At 39.6% G+C, this 18,176-nt stretch overlaps 1 protein-coding gene across 4 annotated transcripts in view; it reads left to right on the forward strand.

Annotated features, from left to right (window-relative positions):
• Nucleotides 1-18,176, forward strand: part of LOC134212731 (kelch-like protein 17) — a 123,937-nt gene that overhangs the window by 22,143 nt on the left and 83,618 nt on the right. The window contains exons 1-2 of one of the 4 annotated variants that reach the window (XM_062690830.1): nucleotides 12,889-13,051; nucleotides 13,317-13,472. The exons of 1 other annotated variant lie outside the window; for it this stretch is intronic. The gene's annotated coding sequence lies outside the window, so the exon portion shown is untranslated. Of the gene's footprint in view, nucleotides 1-12,883; nucleotides 13,473-18,176 lie in introns of those variants that run through there. 2 more of the 4 variants (XM_062690829.1, XM_062690831.1) reach the window with 2 other exon arrangements.

The raw sequence follows: 18,176 nt of genomic DNA on the forward strand, positions 1-18,176 counted from the left end.
AGAGAACCAGGCTCCCGGGAACACTCCCGGATGTGGCCAGTGTATCCAAAATCTCTCAAAAATTCATGTATTGTGCTTGTATTTCAAAATCATGGAGTTGAACATGCCGCAAAATGGGTTTCGTTGCTAATCGAAATTTGTACGGTCCCCTGAGGGAATCAGGCTCCCGGGAACTCTTCCGGATGTGGTCATTGTGTCCAAAACCTCTCAAAAACTCATCTATTGAGCTTGTTTTCCAAAATCATGGAGTTTGATGGGTCGCAAGATGGGTTTCGGTGATAATCAAAATTTGTCCACTTTCCTGAGGGAACCGGGCTCCCGGGAACACTTTCGGACGTGATCAACGTGTTCAAAACCTGTCAAAAAATCATGTATTGTGCTTGTTTTCAAAAATCATGGAGTTTGATATATCGCAAGATGGGTTTTGGTGCTAGGCAAGATTTGTCCACTTTCTTGGGGGAACCAATTTCCCGGAAACACTTCCGGACGTGACCAATGTGTCCAAAATCTCTAAAAAAAAAACATCTATTGAGCTTGTCTTTCAAAATCATGGAGTTTGGTGTGTCGCAAGATGGGTTTCGGTGCTAATCGAAATTTGTCCACTTCCTTGAGGGAACCAGGTTCCCGGAAACCCTTCCGGATGTGGCCAATGTGTCCAAAATCTCTCAAAAACCCATCTATTGAGCTTGTCTTTCAAAACCAGGAAGTTTGATGTGTCGCAAGATGAGTTTCGGTGCTTATCGAAATTTGTCCGCTTCCCTGAGGGAACCAGGCTCCCGGGGACACTTCCGGACGTGGCCAATGTGTCCAAAACTTCTCAAAAACTCATCCATTGAGCTTGTCTTTCAAAATCACGGAGTTTGATATGTCGCAAGATGGGTTTTGGTGCTAGGCAAGATTTGTCCACTTTCTTGAAGGAACCAGGTTCCCGGGAACACTTCCGGATGTGGCCAATGTGTCCAAAACCTCTCAAAAACTCATCTATTGAGCTTGTCTTCCAAAATCATGGAGTTTGATATGTCGCAAGATGGGTTTCGGTGCTAATCGAAATTTGTCCACTTCCTTGAGGGAACCAGGATCCCGGGAACACTTCCGGATGTGGCCAATGTGTCCAAAACCTTCCAAAAACTCATCTATTAGGATTCTCTTCCAAAACCATGAAGTTTGATATGTCGCAAGACTGGGTTGTGTCCACTTGAAAAGTGTCCACCGCCCCAGGGATACCCCAGGGAACCAGGTTCCCGGAACATCCGGAACCATGTCCTGGTGATTCAAATGTATCAAAACTAACTTCTGATGCTGGTCAATGACGATTGACCACGTTTGCATCAGCATTCTAGTCACTTTCGTTCATTTATCAATGGTTTTAAAAAAATGACCCGTTTTTGACTGCATCTGACCCAGGACCCCCCTTAATAAATCCGGCCGGATTGGCACCATGGTCAAATCTAGTCATGTACCAAAAAATAGACATGATGACGCTTCTTCCCTGAAAATTTCATGGCAATCGGACCAAAAATGAACCTACACGGGTTATTTAAATTTTGATTTCTAGGTCAGACCGAAACGGGTTAAAAATGACGTTATGGATTGGTCTCCTCCACGAGTGTCAGATAAAGCTTGTTCCAATTCTATCAGTATACAAAAGATCTAATCTAAGATAAAAATTTACAATAAAATTAAAGGGAGTCGTGACATGACTCTCATATTTCATTGCAATCATTTGAAATCGTCAGCATTGATTAGTTATCCTTGAATAACCCAAGTATCCCAAAATAAACTATTTTTTCATGCGATGTGAAAATGGGATTTCAGGGAAACAGTAAGATACTTCCAATACGAAACTGGGACCAATATGGGTGCTAGTATACGCAATTGACACCCATGTGGGAGGAGGCAGTGCGAATCCGTACATGTGGGAGCGCAAAATGTTGGCTTTGGGGAGTTGATAGTAACCAACAGTACGCAATTGAGACCCATGAGGGCGGAGGCAGTGCGAATCCGTACATGCGGGAGCGCAAAATGTTGGCTCTGGGGAGTTGATAGTAACCAACAGTACGCAATTGAGACCCATGAGGGCGGAGGCAGTGCGAATCCGTACATGAGGGAGCGCAAAATGTTGGCTTTGGGGAGTTGATAGTAACCAACAGTACGCAATTGAGACCCATGAGGGCGGAGGCAGTGCGAATCCGTACATGAGGGTGCGCAAAATGTTGGCTTTGGGGAGTTGATAGTAACCAACAGTACGCAATTGAGACCCATGAGGGCGGAGGCAGTGCGAATCCGTACATGAGGGAGCGCAAAATGTTGGCTTTGGGGAGTTGATAGTAACCAACAGTACGCAATTGAGACCCATGAGGGCGGAGGCAGTGCGAATCCGTACATGAGGGAGCGCAAATGTTGGCTTTGGGGAGTTGATAGTAACCAACAGTACGCAATTGAGACCCATGAGGGCGGAGGCAGTGCGAATCCGTACATGCGGGAGCGCAAAATGTTGGCTCTGGGGAGTTGATAGTAACCAACAGTACGCAATTGAGACCCATGAGGGCGGAGGCAGTGCGAATCCGTACATGAGGGAGCGCAAAATGTTGGCTTTGGGGAGTTGATAGTAACCAACAGTACGCAATTGAGACCCATGAGGGCGGAGGCAGTGCGAATCCGTACATGAGGGAGCGCAAAATGTTGGCTTTGGGGAGTTGATAGTAACCAACAGTACGCAATTGAGACCCATGAGGGCGGAGGCAGTGCGAATCCGTACATGAGGGAGCGCAAAATGTTGGCTTTGGGGAGTTGATAGTAACCAACAGTACGCAATTGAGACCCACGAGGGCGGAGGCAGTGCGAATCCGTACATGCGGGAGCGCAAAATGTTGGCTTTGGGGAGTTGATAGTAACCAACAGTACGCAATTGAGACCCATGAGGGCGGAGGCAGTGCGAATCCGTACATGAGGGAGCGCAAAATGTTGGCTTTGGGGAGTTGATAGTAACCAACAGTACGCAATTGAGACCCATGAGGGCGGAGGCAGTGCGAATCCGTACATGAGGGAGCGCAAAATGTTGGCTTTGGGGAGTTGATAGTAACCAACAGTACGCAATTGAGACCCATGAGGGCGGAGGCAGTGCGAATCCGTACATGCGGGAGCGCAAAATGTTGGCTTTGGGGAGTTGATAGTAACCAACAGTACGCAATTGAGACCCATGAGGGCGGAGGCAGTGCGAATCCGTACATGAGGGAGCGCAAAATGTTGGCTTTGGGGAGTTGATAGTAACCAACAGTACGCAATTGAGACCCATGAGGGCGGAGGCAGTGCGAATCCGTACATGAGGGAGCGCAAAATGTTGGCTTTGGGGAGTTGTTAGTAGCCAACAGTCCGCAATCGAGACCCACGCGCGCGCAGGCAGTGCGAATCCACACGTACATGCGGGAGCGCAAAATGTTGGCTTTGGGGAGTTGATAGTAACCAACAGTACGCAATTGAGACCCATGAGGGCGGAGGCAGTGCGAATCCGTACATGAGGGAGCGCAAAATGTTGGCTTTGGGGAGTTGATAGTAACCAACAGTACGCAATTGAGACCCATGAGGGCGGAGGCAGTGCGAATCCGTACATGAGGGAGCGCAAAATGTTGGCTTTGGGGAGTTGATAGTAACCAACAGTACGCAATTGAGACCCATGAGGGCGGAGGCAGTGCGAATCCGTACATGCGGGAGCGCAAAATGTTGGCTTTGGGGAGTTGATAGTAACCAACAGTACGCAATTGAGACCCATGAGGGCGGAGGCAGTGCGAATCCGTACATGAGGGAGCGCAAAATGTTGGCTTTGGGGAGTTGATAGTAACCAACAGTACGCAATTGAGACCCATGAGGGCGGAGGCAGTGCGAATCCGTACATGAGGGAGCGCAAAATGTTGGCTTTGGGGAGTTGATAGTAACCAACAGTACGCAATTGAGACCCATGAGGGCGGAGGCAGTGCGAATCTGTACATGAGGGAGCGCAAAATGTTGGCTTTGGGGAGTTGATAGTAACCAACAGTACGCAATTGAGACCCATGAGGGCGGAGGCAGTGCGAATCCGTACATGCGGGAGCGCAAAATGTTGGCTTTGGGGAGTTGATAGTAACCAACAGTACGCAATTGAGACCCATGAGGGCGGAGGCAGTGCGAATCCGTACATGAGGGAGCGCAAAATGTTGGCTTTGGGGAGTTGATAGTAACCAACAGTACGCAATTGAGACCCATGAGGGCGGAGGCAGTGCGAATCCGTACATGAGGGAGCGCAAAATGTTGGCTTTGGGGAGTTGATAGTAACCAACAGTACGCAATTGAGACCCACGAGGGCGGAGGCAGTGCGAATCCGTACATGAGGGAGCGCAAATGTTGGCTTTGGGGAGTTGATAGTAACCAACAGTACGCAATTGAGACCCATGAGGGCGGAGGCAGTGCGAATCCGTACATGAGGGAGCGCAAAATGTTGGCTTTGGGGAGTTGATAGTAACCAACAGTACGCAATTGAGACCCATGAGGGCGGAGGCAGTGCGAATCCGTACATGAGGGAGCGCAAAATGTTGGCTTTGGGGAGTTGATAGTAACCAACAGTACGCAATTGAGACCCATGAGGGCGGAGGCAGTGCGAATCCGTACATGCGGGAGCGCAAAATGTTGGCTTTGGGGAGTTGATAGTAACCAACAGTACGTAATTGAGACCCATGAGGGCGGAGGCAGTGCGAATCCGTACATGCGGGAGCGCAAAATGTTGGCTTTGGGGAGTTGATAGTAACCAACAGTACGCAATTGAGACCCATGTGGGCGGAAGCAGTGTGAATCCGTACCTGCAGGAGAATTTTAAGAGACTGTAAATGTGTTCGGCCGTACGGCATACTGTTTTTGTACACACATACACGCTCACATCCACACAAGTTCAGTGCGTGTTGGCTCTTGTTTCGGACAGCAGAACGATCGCGCGATTTGCCGAAATTTTGTGTTTTGCATTGCGTGGCCGGTAATAAAGTTAATTAGTTCAGTGCGTGTTGGCTCTTGTTTCGAACAGCAGAACGATCGCGCGATTTGCCGAAATTTTGTGTTTTGCATTGCGTGGCCGGTAATAAAATAATTAATTCAGTGCGTGTTGGCTCTTGGTTCAGTGTCAGAATTATTGAGCAGAGGTAAGGTTTTGATAAACTGTAAATTTATTTAAATACCCACGCACCCGCACAAAAGCACACACACACATTCAGTACACATATAAACCCATATACACACTCATATACACACATACATATATAAACACATAAACAAACTTATATACATCATACATAAATACGCACATGATTTATATTATATATTAGGTATCTATATTATTGCAAGCGTTTGGTACGGGAGGTCCACGCTTTCTTCATTTCCCCTCTATTCCAAGCTATTAAGTGACTTTAGGTATTCCTGAAGTCGCTCAATATATAGGAGTCATCTCTGCGGTACATACTGCGTAGTTGGCCTGGCCATATGAAAAGAAAAATGACAGAATTCAGAAACTGTCATTTTCCAGGATGCTTTCAAGTATTGGCTACGCAAGTATGAGATTTGATTAGATTAGATTTGGCGTTACGGAGCCGCATACTTTTATTTCTCTTGAAAACTCCTGCCCTTCGTATTATCTTTCCAAAGTGACTTTTAGTACCATACTTTGTAGTATCACCTTGTATAACCAGTGCACTCAGAAATAGAATAAACCCAAGAAAGATTTCAAATTAAGCTTTTGTATCATTTTTTAATGTTATACTGCTTCAGTTTGAAATGTATACTATCTATAGGATTATAATTTAACCTAAGTCAGAATAACTCAAACATATTTTTCATTAGCATTCTGTCTTGAGAAAAAGTTGATTTTTGCTTCACCACGTGGGGTTCTTGTAATCCACAAAAAGACCAAAAAGTGTATATATCGGAAGAAGCTGACTGCTAATCATGACAGTCCGGTGATGGGCTGCGTACTCGTTTAATGAACCGATGTCCTAATCCAATCCAAAGGAAGCATTTTCCGTCCACGAAGGCTTACATTAACACGAAGGAGGAGGGTACTGTGGCGACCAATGACCACCATGGCTTCATATTAATAAGGTAACCAGAATGCATATTCCTTTGGTAGTGATCGTTGAGCAGTTAGTTACGCTACCTGTTGGCTGGATCAACGCTATGAAGAAAACCAAAGAAAAAATCATCCACGGTATCGACTTGCTCCTGCGTTTTCAAAGAAGTACATTGTTTCCTCAGATCTGGTATGTATGGAGCGCAAAATCACCCACCCAATGGACACCTTTGAATCGTTTTGCCTGCCTAATTTGTTGTCTTTATTTTTCGAGGGCTGGTTGTTGAGGGCAGTTGGAGCTTAATTATTTCCATACTAATTTCAAAATTGTATGAAAAAACTTAACTATGATTTAAGTTATTATATAACTTAACTTTTGTTTTCAGCAATCAGTTTTCGGAAGGTGGAGATTTTTTTATTTTTATTTAAATTCTCGAATGAAGTTAAGCTGTTTCACCATTATGATTGTTGAATTTACATTGTTATTCTACTCGTTTTCATGGTATGGCCAACGATTCTGATCTATTAATTTACGTGTACGATGAAAGCAATGCTGGGGGTCGTAATTTAGATCCTCTAACACACTCATTAGAGGCTTCCGGGAGTGATCTAATCCAGAAGTTGGATTTCAATCTATGTTCAACTGATTTTAGATAAAATTGAATCACATGAAAATATTTGAGTTCATTTATATTGGTGAAATGCAGATATGTGGGGCATTCTCCGAAGAACATTTTACATACAGTCAATTGTTAATTGACAATTATAATAAAATCATTGCGTGTCTTACATGATCGGTGGCGTCACGCTGTAAGCAATGTTTGGCGGTGGTGGCGGCGGCGTGAATCGGCGTGAATAATTTTAAGCTGAGAAAAAAAATCACGCAGCAAGGCCTATCATGCTTTTATTGAATTTAAGGGGTTTTGTACAATTGCTAGCTACAGACATGATAGGGTGAACATGCTAATAGCTATAGCTTGTATCTCCACAGCAAAAGTTTACATTACATCCTCCACTAGTACTAGTACTTCAGATATAAATCCAGAAATTCGTTCGGAAATTCTTCAAGATATTCATCAGAAAATTCGAAAAAGGAATTCGGAGAACTAATTTAGAATTACCCTATGAATTACTTTCGAACTTTCTCCAAAAATTACCTTAAAAATTTATTTGGGCATTGCTTCTGAAATTCTTTCCTAAATTTCTCCGAAGGCTCCTTCAGGAATTTCCTTGGAAATTACTTTAGGGATTGCTTCGGAAATTCCTTTACGGAGTCTTTTAGGAATTTACTAGAAAAACTTTTTCAGGGATTCCTTTGCAAATTCCTTCAAAAATTCTTTAGAAAATACAAATGGAAAATCCTTCATGAATTTCCATCGGAATACCTACGGACACTGTTTTAGGAATACATCCGGAAATCCCTTTAGGAGAATTTATATCATTTTATATTGTATTACATGAATACTAAGATGTACGAATACCTTAGGATGCAACCTTTTGAGTCTCTGTGGATAGTGAGACAGGGTGTAACGAGGAGGATCACCATTTAATTAAAGTGAGAAACATAGAAATGGTAAGATACAACAAAATATATGTATAATGAATTAAACTAAATGCGCGCTGAATTCAAAATACATTATATACATTTTGAATCCGGAAGTTTGATTATGGTACCCTTATCCATTTGATAAACGGTAGCATAACCAGGCGGGGCTTACTGTTAGTGATAGTGACCTCGGAGTGGACATGAAATACCAGGCACTCTGAAATGGGTCACTGGAGCTGCAGTAGAGCTAGCACTTTCTAACTCCCGGATTAAATCTGACTGTTCTAACAGACAGCTTTCTTCCATAACATCACTGCCAGACAGTGGGGGTTAGTTTGTACACACATACACACATACACGCTCACATCCACACATATAGCCTAGATAGACAAATATAAATTTTTGGATTTGTGCAAAGCTTCTTAGTTGTCGACCAAGTGTGACTAAGTAGGACGGGAGGGCTGCCTTGATGCAATTGAAGTGAACTTTGGAGTTTGTCAGGAGAGGAAAGTATTCCCAAGACCCCGAAAGTGCCTTTAAAAGTACATTTTTCGTTTAATCAGCTCAGTCAAGCTGATTAAGCGAAAAACGTACTTTAAAAGGAGCTTTTGGTTACTTGGTTTGTAACATCACCAATATCAATAACACTCATTTTCAATCTGTCAATTACCTTGTAAAAATAGACACCGATAACCAATATTAAATTAAAAACAAGGTGCATATGGCCAAAATTTGGTCTTTATAACACAACTCTTTCAAAAAGAAATATTAACTAATAAAATCCTGATAGTCAACATTTTGCTCTGTATAATCAGCTCGCAGTTTCAATCGTTCAATGTCCTTGTCGACAACAACTACGCAGTATAACATATGAAAACATACAGTAATCCTTGTCAATTAAGAGGGGCATACACAGAATTATATACTATATTTTATTTTTGCAATTTGAATACTAGTGTTGTGTAAGTTCACAGATTTAAGCATTGTGATTTACTTCATAAATGGAACGATTTGATAAGGCATCATAATGAAATAGGCTCAAACAGATAAATTTCATGAACCGAATTCCACTAACCCAAACAATATTAAAGTAATAACATCTCCCTCCACTCCCTGCTGGAAGTTCGTAGCAGGATCGTGCAGGATATCGAAGAAATAAAAACGAGCAGTAAATAAATCTAACTCACATACACAACCACAGCACATGAACGATGTGTTGCATCACACTTGGTTACTTGCATCCACCAACTGGGCGCGCTGTTCCGCCACAGTGGGTGTGGGTGGCGTGGGTGAATCGGGGAGCACCGGGTGTCAACTGTGGAGAGTTTCTCCCTTCTTACATTTTGTGCTCTCTTTGTTTTGCTACCGCCGCCGCGTGCTTGAAATGTGTGAAAGATATGGAAGCTCTCTCACCTCGGAACGTTGCCGAATGCGAGTTTTCCAGACACCGAACGAACAACAAATCGACTGGCCGAAGTGACTGTGGGAAAAAATCGCTGCGGAAGTTCTCAAATGTAGAATAGACCTACCAGTAGTTTTCAACCAAATTCGGATTGTTCCAGGATTTATCGAGAAAATTTTCGAAAAAAAAAGTTCAAATCCATATAAAACTATTAAATTGTGATTATTTGAAATGTTTGAACCCCAGGCCATTTCCAATATGTATACCAGCGCTTCAATAATTCAATAATTTTTGGTTTATCTTCTAAAATTGCTTCTAAAATACATTTAAACAATTCTCTTATAAGGTTAGAACTATATTTACCAGCCAATTTAAGATACAATGAATAGCATTGCATGGTCGAATTTTTGAGGTAAACAATGTTCTAGAAACTCGTTCAGCACATAACATTCAGCACATACAGCACATACAGCATTCAACTGCAAAATTATGATAATTTCAATTTATAGAAAGAAATTCGAGATTCACGAACAAAATTAAACATTTTTCACACCAAAATATCTCGTAAGCTTGCAAAAAGTGACAGTCAAATCACTGCACATTCAAAAGATAAACTTCAAAGCTTTCTATTATAGATAGATTCTTAAACTTATTGTAAGTTAAAGTTTTCGAATGAATGCATATTTTAAAAGCCTGTACCTTATTTTTGGAATTTCCATTAAACAACAGGATACAACGGTATACAAATTAAGCTACTTGGAATAGAAAGCTATGAAGCTTATCTTTCGATTGTGCAGTGATTTGGCTGCCACTTTTTACAACCTCGTGAGATATTTTCGTGTGAAAGATGTTTAATTTTATTCGAAAAACCTTGATGTGCTAAATAAGTTTCTAGAAACATTGTTTACCCCAAAAGTTCAACCTTGCAAAGTTATTCACCAGTTTTTATACAGTATAATGACCTATTATCTAAAATTAAGTCATATTTTGTTCGTTTCAATAGATAGACCCGTAGTGTCTACGACGAAGTATTTCTGTACATTTTTCTGATAACTTTTCCAAAGACGCCATTTTGTTTCAACCAATTTTGAAAAAAAAATCCTATCTCACTTTTAGGTGAATTAATCAAAAATAAAAACCCTTTGATGTATGCAACATACTTGCCAAACATACTATGTCATTTAAAACACGATTTCAGACCGAAAAAGCTGACAATAGTAATAAAAAACCGAATAGTTACCCTAGCGATAATGGTGCCTTTCTCGTCTTATAAAAAAATTATCATAAATGTTGACTTAATAGTCCGATCTGACTAATTTTCATTAAAAAACAATAGGACAGGATTCCCAATCGAATGCAATTAGTTGCAAGCAAATCGGTCAACGATTCCAAAAAGTGTGTGTACAATAGCAAGCCCAAAAAATAAAAATATAAATTGAACTCATTTTTTATATCAATTGTGTCTATTTTTTCAATATTTATTATAGTGATTTTTTCAATAAATAGGAGTTCATCACAACTCAGTTATGTCTAAATATTTATAAAAACTGTCATTAAAAATAACTAAAACGACATTGATTGATCTGTCAATAAAATAAGGGTGAACCGAACCAATAAAGGTGGCCACAACCGAAATTCGCAGACTTTTTGGAATGTGAAGAAAATGAAAATCGTTTTTCAACCTCAAAATAGATTAAACTTACTGTACACATACGCATTGGAACTCACTTTTTAATTGACCTTTCCCGTAAAAAATCTTTATTCGCTCAACCGATTCTTTGGCTTATTCAAGGTCAACTTTTCCGAAGAACCCATATTTTTTGACGCCTTTAAGTATTTTTAAACTTTAAAACTAAAATTCGCAAAAATGCTGTTTTTTAAGATTGGCCCAATTTTGAAAGAACATCGTGTAAATTTTTCAGGCCGGTTCACACGTGCAGCATTTTTTTGGTTTCTGTTTTCGATTTTGAAAATAGTTAGAGGCTTAAAAAAATATGGGTTGTTTGGGAAAGTTGACTTTAAGTAAGCTAAAGAATCGACTGAGACAATAAAACGAGATACAATTTTTGACTGGAAAGGTCAATTCACTTTAACTTATGACACGATGAGAAAGGTAAAAAAAAGTTACGTGTTGTTTTTCTTGTAAACAGAATTCGATTTGTTCTTAGGCTTCGGTCCGATTCGCGAATTAAAATCAAATTAAACTTAAAAGTGACAGTTCGGAAGTTCATAAGAGTGGCTGGTGCTACCCAGCAAGGCCAACAAAACATCTATCAAAAATGATTCAACATCTTTCAAAAGTAATCTTACTCTGCGAGCAGGGTTATTTGAAATTTATTGAACTGTCATTTCTAAGTTTAATTTGATTTTAATTCGCGAATCGGACCATAGCCTTAGTTCAAAGTAGAGATCTATTTGGTTTGACATTGAGCACAAAACATTATGTTACTGTAGCAAACATATTATGTTTGTTAGAATGACAGCAACTGTTATCAATCAAAAGATACATGGAGGTACCTATAACCGAACGGTGCCCTCAACCGAACCTTTTTCCCTAATATTAAATTCGCAATTTTCATTAGTATAGCAGCACAATTAGCCAAAATTTTTTGGGACAGTATCATTAGCACTCGTTACCAAATTACAGCTTACGATTTTCATTTAAAGCAGCACATTATAATTTCCTGCCTTACAGCTTTTACAAACGATTCATCGAGTGAATAATGCACCAACCTATCATGGGCAGGAGAAGCATGCACCACCAGAGCTAAGATTAGGAAAATTTGCCGAACTTAAAGTCCATTCCGCTCCAGACTTTTGATAGTTCAAATAAGAGATTGTGCATATCTCAATTACTGTTGTTTTTGATTACTTGGCGCAATAATCAAAACTATGCAAGCAAGGTTAAAGCCAAAAATATGCCAGCCACCAGTTTCAATATAGGTAGATTTACAACGATAAATGTGCTCAACCACTGCATATTAGCCATATGCCCATGTTGGCATATTTGTAACATTTGCTTTTTTTGCGATTTTGAGTTAGGCTCATGAATTGTCATCAAATCGTTAGTACTTTCATGTAAGAAGTTGAAATCGGGAAGTTTGTTCTAAAAATCTGTAAAAAACTACCAAGTCGTTTTGTAATATCGAGGATAGTAACACCGGAAGCTTATGCCACAATGCAATTGATTTTCACTCAAATATCAAGTGTTGCAGATATTGCTGCCGATGATTTCAACTGCAAAAAGTGCTTGCACGATTTCCGAAAAAAAAAAATTTGGAAATTTATTTGATTTTCTTGCTAATGCATATCACAAACTGTATCGTTCCATATCTCCCATGTCTACTTTTGTTGTTTGTTGCAAATATGCGATCATGTGCAGTAAATACCCGATGCCAATCGTTGTCGAAATCGATTTGTCTAGCACTCGTATACGATTATAATTTTTTTTTCAGCAAAGAAATCAAAAAACGAATTATCACAAGACCGACACTGTGATCAGAAAGTCGTCCACAAATAGATAATTTTTCAACACACACAAAACTGAATAAAAGAACGTAAAAAATGCAAGGTTACGGCGGAATGTGTTAAATGCGTTCCAATGTGATATTTGTACAACTTTTAACACTTGTGATGACTATAAGGAAACCTTCTTCATTCTAGTAAATTAAAATTATTTTCTCCATTCTCAACGCAAAGAATATGACGGTACTCAAAATCATCCACGAACTTCCATCAGGGAACCGTAATCCCACGTAATTTACCAGCCTCTGCAGTGGGAATCGCACCGTATGTAACCGTGTTTGAATAGCGGGTGGCACTTTTCGGCTAAAGCACCTATCTTCCGTCCAATTCTCATCAGTTGACAACAGCAACTCGACAGAATTGGTCGCAATTCTTGGCACTGGATTTTTTTCTGTGGGACCGCGTTTGCCGTTGTGTGTAGGCTTCGGAAGTGATTTTTCGGATAGCAAGGAAAATTGGGCCTCCGGTGATACTTAATTGGAGCGAAACAGCATAGGTGTGTTGAGATAATGAACAGTGCTTTAGGCTGGATGTGGGAGTGCGGTGTCGAAAATAGACGGTAATGAGCTTTAGGTACTAACGCGACTATGGACAAGCCATCAACGTTGGATTTTGGAAGTGTATCGCTGCACGAGTCCATTGACCTTTCCTATGCGCGTACCTAGATTGGTTTAACGACACCTAACCGAAATAGAGCGATGCGAAAATTGAATTGAAAGTTAATGAAATTTTATGCTTGAAATCTGTTGTTGTGCGCTCAGCTGATTGCAGATAAATGCGTCACGTCATCGCGGTGTGGCGTTCGTGTCTAATTGAATTAAGTGGTGTTTCATCGAAGTATCTTCGGAAGCCGGTTGTAGTTTATGCTCAGAATTAAATTGGTGAATAATATCGACCCTAATAACATTACATCAGAGGTAAGTTAGCTACGTGCTTGGAATCATTTTCATGATTTTGGATTGGAAAACACGCTGATACAAACATCTGCTTTGGGTACTGGGGTTATTGCTTAGCGTTAGCATAAATTATTCTTTCCTTATCCAGCAAATATGTTTAGATGTTGTTCTATGTTGAAATATAAAATTCGTATGTGATCTTGAATGAAGCTTGAAGGCAACTGGATCCAAATTTTGGTTATAAATTCTGTTATAAATTATCATAAAGTACAAAATTGAGGAAGATCAAGGCTCCAGTTGGCATACAAAGCCAGAGGATACTTCACAGCATGCAAAAAGTTTTCAAAGCCTTAAACCCAAGGTGGTCATAAAAAGGCTGATAAAATATGCTACAGCTGCTGCCTCAACATCACAATATCTACGGCCGAACCATTGGAATGAAACCCAGTCAGAAAAGAAACCATAATCTGGTCCCTGATGTTTTTGCTTCTCATTAGAAGGACGAGAGAAATGAAAAAAAAAACAGTTTGAAAACTGTTCGGCGTTATTACTAACTCGTGAAAAAAGTTTTTCGTCTGTGGCCAAAGACGAGAAATACAATGCAGATACTTTTATCAAACAGATAAAAATCAATTACAGATTTATGATGACGATAATATTATGAACGAGCAATGAAAAACAACATTTACCATATCTTAAAGGTAAACACAAGCTGAAATTAGGTTTAAGTGTAAGACCGATTTTCAAAATTTCCTCGGTGATGAAATCGGTCAATGTTGGGTGTCAAATTTTTCCTAATACGCTCAATAATTATTCCTACCATTGCACGATAAACCACGCAGGAACAACACTCCTAGAACTGATGATTTGGATTTCCTCATACAAAAAGCCATTTTTCAAAATGATGAAAAAAACTCATGTTCCCCAATTCCAAAATATACAGAGCAATCCTTAGTTCTGGATAATGGATTGGAGAAATGGATTCCCCTTTTCCCCTATTATATAATACAGGCATTTCAAAATGGCGGATTTTTTCAAGAAAACCAGTGATATCTCTGCAATCTACTCGATTTACTCGATTATGTGCATTTTTTATGCTCTAAAACTTTGTAGAAGACGTCACTTCGTTAAAAACCAAAACTAAAAAATTACAATCAAAATTTTGATTTTTTATGGTCACCTTAATATTATTTTTTGAAATTATCATAACTAATGATACACACGGCGTACAACAATGGTTTCTTCAGCAAAGTGCCTCAAAATCAAAAGAGGAATAACTTTCTATAGCATCGTACAATGCTAAGATCAAAAATATAGAAGTTAAAAATTTTATCTCAAAATATATTGCAACAAACTTCAAAATAAATCTTAATAATAAGCTTTGACACTTTGTTCCTAAAATAGGTTCAAGGTGAAAATATTTTTTTCCTTCTAATTTCCCGGCATGGCCCATCGTGCATTGAATGAACGATGAAAATTAGAGTAAATTTGTCTAACTGAATGTGATTTTTTGATTGTTGATTAAGTTCATCACTGACAGAAGCTGAAAAGCGTATGGGACAGTAATGCCTCAGCTCATTAAGTATCAAAAATTAAAATCAAACTTTCCTTCCTGTCGTTTGGTTTGCGGCCAGGTATAAACATCGAGGTCATGTCGTGCCAAGTCCTGCTTTGCGGACACCCTCAATGACGTACGGAACCAAATTAACGACAAAATTTTAGTTAGTGAATAATTGTTTGTATCCTATGTGTATTACTCTCAATTTCAATTTTATATTGTATATCGATTTATATTATTACAATTATTATTGCTTTAGGCACAAGGCAATAGATTTATCTATACAGAAATAGCCTTACCATTCCTAGTAGAATATATGGCACCTGTAGGGGAAAACAGTCCAAAATGCACTCATTAAGCCATTTCGATGTTTTCACCAATATAAACAAGAGTATCGAACCATTTCAAAGTGTAGATGAAAAAATAACAAAACTAGCTATATTTCACAATGTTCCTATTCGAAACAACTACACCCAACCAGAGATTGCAACATTTTATTGCAATCTCGCATTAGTTTCGTGTACACTTTGCCATAATTTGCGACATATGCACAGATTGTATTAAGTAAACGGCAGGCCCTTGTATTAGGTCTCCGGTCACGAGAAAATAAAAACTGGTTATGTGTTAGTATCTAACATTGAATCTAATTTTACACTCCCCCATCGAGAAGTGAAATGTTGTATACTTCGACAACCTCAGCAACCATACAAAAAAATTCAGTCAAAGACGGGAATTGAACCCGAACCCTCCACCCTTAGCACATCTAGACTGACGCGCTAACCATTTGGACTATTTACCAGATGAGGAACGACGCGACCAAAGGCAATCATAATCCACGTTTCATGCTATGCGGATGTGACAAGTGGAAGGGTAACAGGGATAGCAATGAGTGATACGAGAGGAATAAGCACCATGCATATTTGCGTCCTTTTCCGATAGCAAGTTAAATGGAATCGGGAAGATTGTGTGGGTTAAAGTTATACTGCTGTACGGAATTCATATACTTGTTCTAGGAGGAGCCAACGAGATTCGTTTGGATGTATTGATTGAAACCAAATAAACCGACTTAATACAATGAGCTGTATTAACAAGTATGATATCATCTGATCGGTTTGAATGCGAGATTTGATACAAAATGCTTAATACGAAGAATGTCACACAGAATTGTTTTGGGTGCAGCCGTTGAGTGTTCTCCACCGATACACACCATGTTTCGCTAGCGTATAACAGCACAGATTCCACGTTAGAGTTGAAAATTCGTATTTTGGTGCGTTCACTTATCTGCCTGTTTTTCCAGATATTTCTTTAAATCGCAAAAGCAGCCGTTGTCTTCTTGATCCGTGCGCCTATGTCGATCTTCACACTTAATTTTTTTTTGCCGTGCTCGGTTATCAGTTTACCGAATTCTCAACAGCTGAGCTCTCGGTAGTCAGCTCGGTAAACCACATCGATAACCGATTCCTCGGTACTGTATTTTATTCGATGAAATGTCAAAATTTACCGAAATGTTCTGTGAAATCAACTGAGCAATCGGTAAAACAATACCAAACATTTCGGTTATTCACATGCTCGTTCACCTGTCACCGTTCACCTTCTTTTTACAGTTTTTCCGTACTTTTTTAGCGGTGCACATGCACATACTGTTTTGTTCATAAACGTTGTCCGTTGTACGTATATGCACGTTCCGCAAATCCCGGTTCTTTGAAAACAAACTCCGATCTAGGTGAAAAACTGGAAGTTCGGCGGGGCGTAACGCCCTTCCTAAGTGTTAAATGCAACATCGGGGAAAATTTAGCCACTGCTGAAAATATAATTAAAACCCAACTTAATTCACCGAGTAGTGATACTGCCTTTCTCGCATTTAGCCAAGACACCAACCTTATATGGTGAATATGGTTCGATGTACCATTTTCTTTATAACTTTCAAACGCAACGGTTGATCGTTTTAAAATTCAATAGTGATCAACTAGCCTTTGCCCCCTGTCGAATGAAACTTGTTGCGAGGAAATCGGTTAAAGATTACTATATGAAAAGTTGTCTAATGTTTTTCTTAGCTTTTGTGCACACACATACACACACATACACACATACATACACACGGACAGACGGACATTTGTTCAGCTCGTCGAGCTGAGTCGAATGGTATATAACACTATGGGTCTCCGAAGCTTCTATAAAAAGTACGTTTTGGGAGTGAAATGAAAGCCTTCTGGTACAACTTTGTTGTACGAGAAAGGCAAATCTCGTGAAAATCTATGATTTGAAGTTACTGCCTAATCGTATTACTTACCACACAAAACGTTTATTATTTATAATCATTCGTATCTAGTATTGTTAAGAGGTGAGCCATCCTAGGGCTGAAAATTCTTTCGATTAAAAACAGAAAAAACTATCTAGTATTTTTGCTCGCCCTCCTTTCCTTTGGAACACGAGGAGATGTTTGAAAAATGGCGCTTTCTAAAGTATCACGAAAGATGACTGCTAACTGAGAACTCAGTTTAAATTTTAACGACGTTGGTAAAATTGATTACTGCACACGGTAAAAATATAAAAATATCTATAAAAACCGAGAAGCTCGGTTGTTGACATTTTTGACATTTCATTTTACAGAGGGTTCGGTGAACAATATTACAGTTGTCAGTAATTTTTCAACTATTAACCGAGCTTCCAGTATAAATTAGTTTTTACAGGATAAAAAAATACCGAGCTGAAATTATCAATTTAAGTGTGCAGCCGATGATTGCTACAACGACTCAAATTGATAGTGTATGGCTATTACGTCTATAGTGGGTCGCTTTTATGCGGTTTGTTTTTGCTTGTTTCATGCTTTTAGACATACTTGATGAAACATTGCAAAAAATCCACCAAAAATTCCAAAAAATATCTGGTGGTATTTACAAAGTTGGGGTAATTTAGGGCAACCGAGAAATTGGTTAAATGTATCCGCGTAAAAGGTGACCTCAGTGTAGTAGCGCTCGGGTTTGCCCCGCACGCTGAAAGGTTCCCACCGGTAGGCAGTGGATATTTTTGCATATTTCATAAATATTCTATCTATCTCTATTGATAAAATAATAATAATGCAACATTCCTCCAGGGACTCCGACGGGAATCCTCCAAGCATACCGAAGGGAACCTCCAGGGATTTTGAAGGAAATATTCCAGGGAGA

The sequence above is a fragment of the Armigeres subalbatus genome, chromosome 2 (assembly GCF_024139115.2).
Source record: "Armigeres subalbatus isolate Guangzhou_Male chromosome 2, GZ_Asu_2, whole genome shotgun sequence".
NCBI classification, from domain to species: domain Eukaryota; kingdom Metazoa; phylum Arthropoda; class Insecta; order Diptera; family Culicidae; genus Armigeres; species Armigeres subalbatus.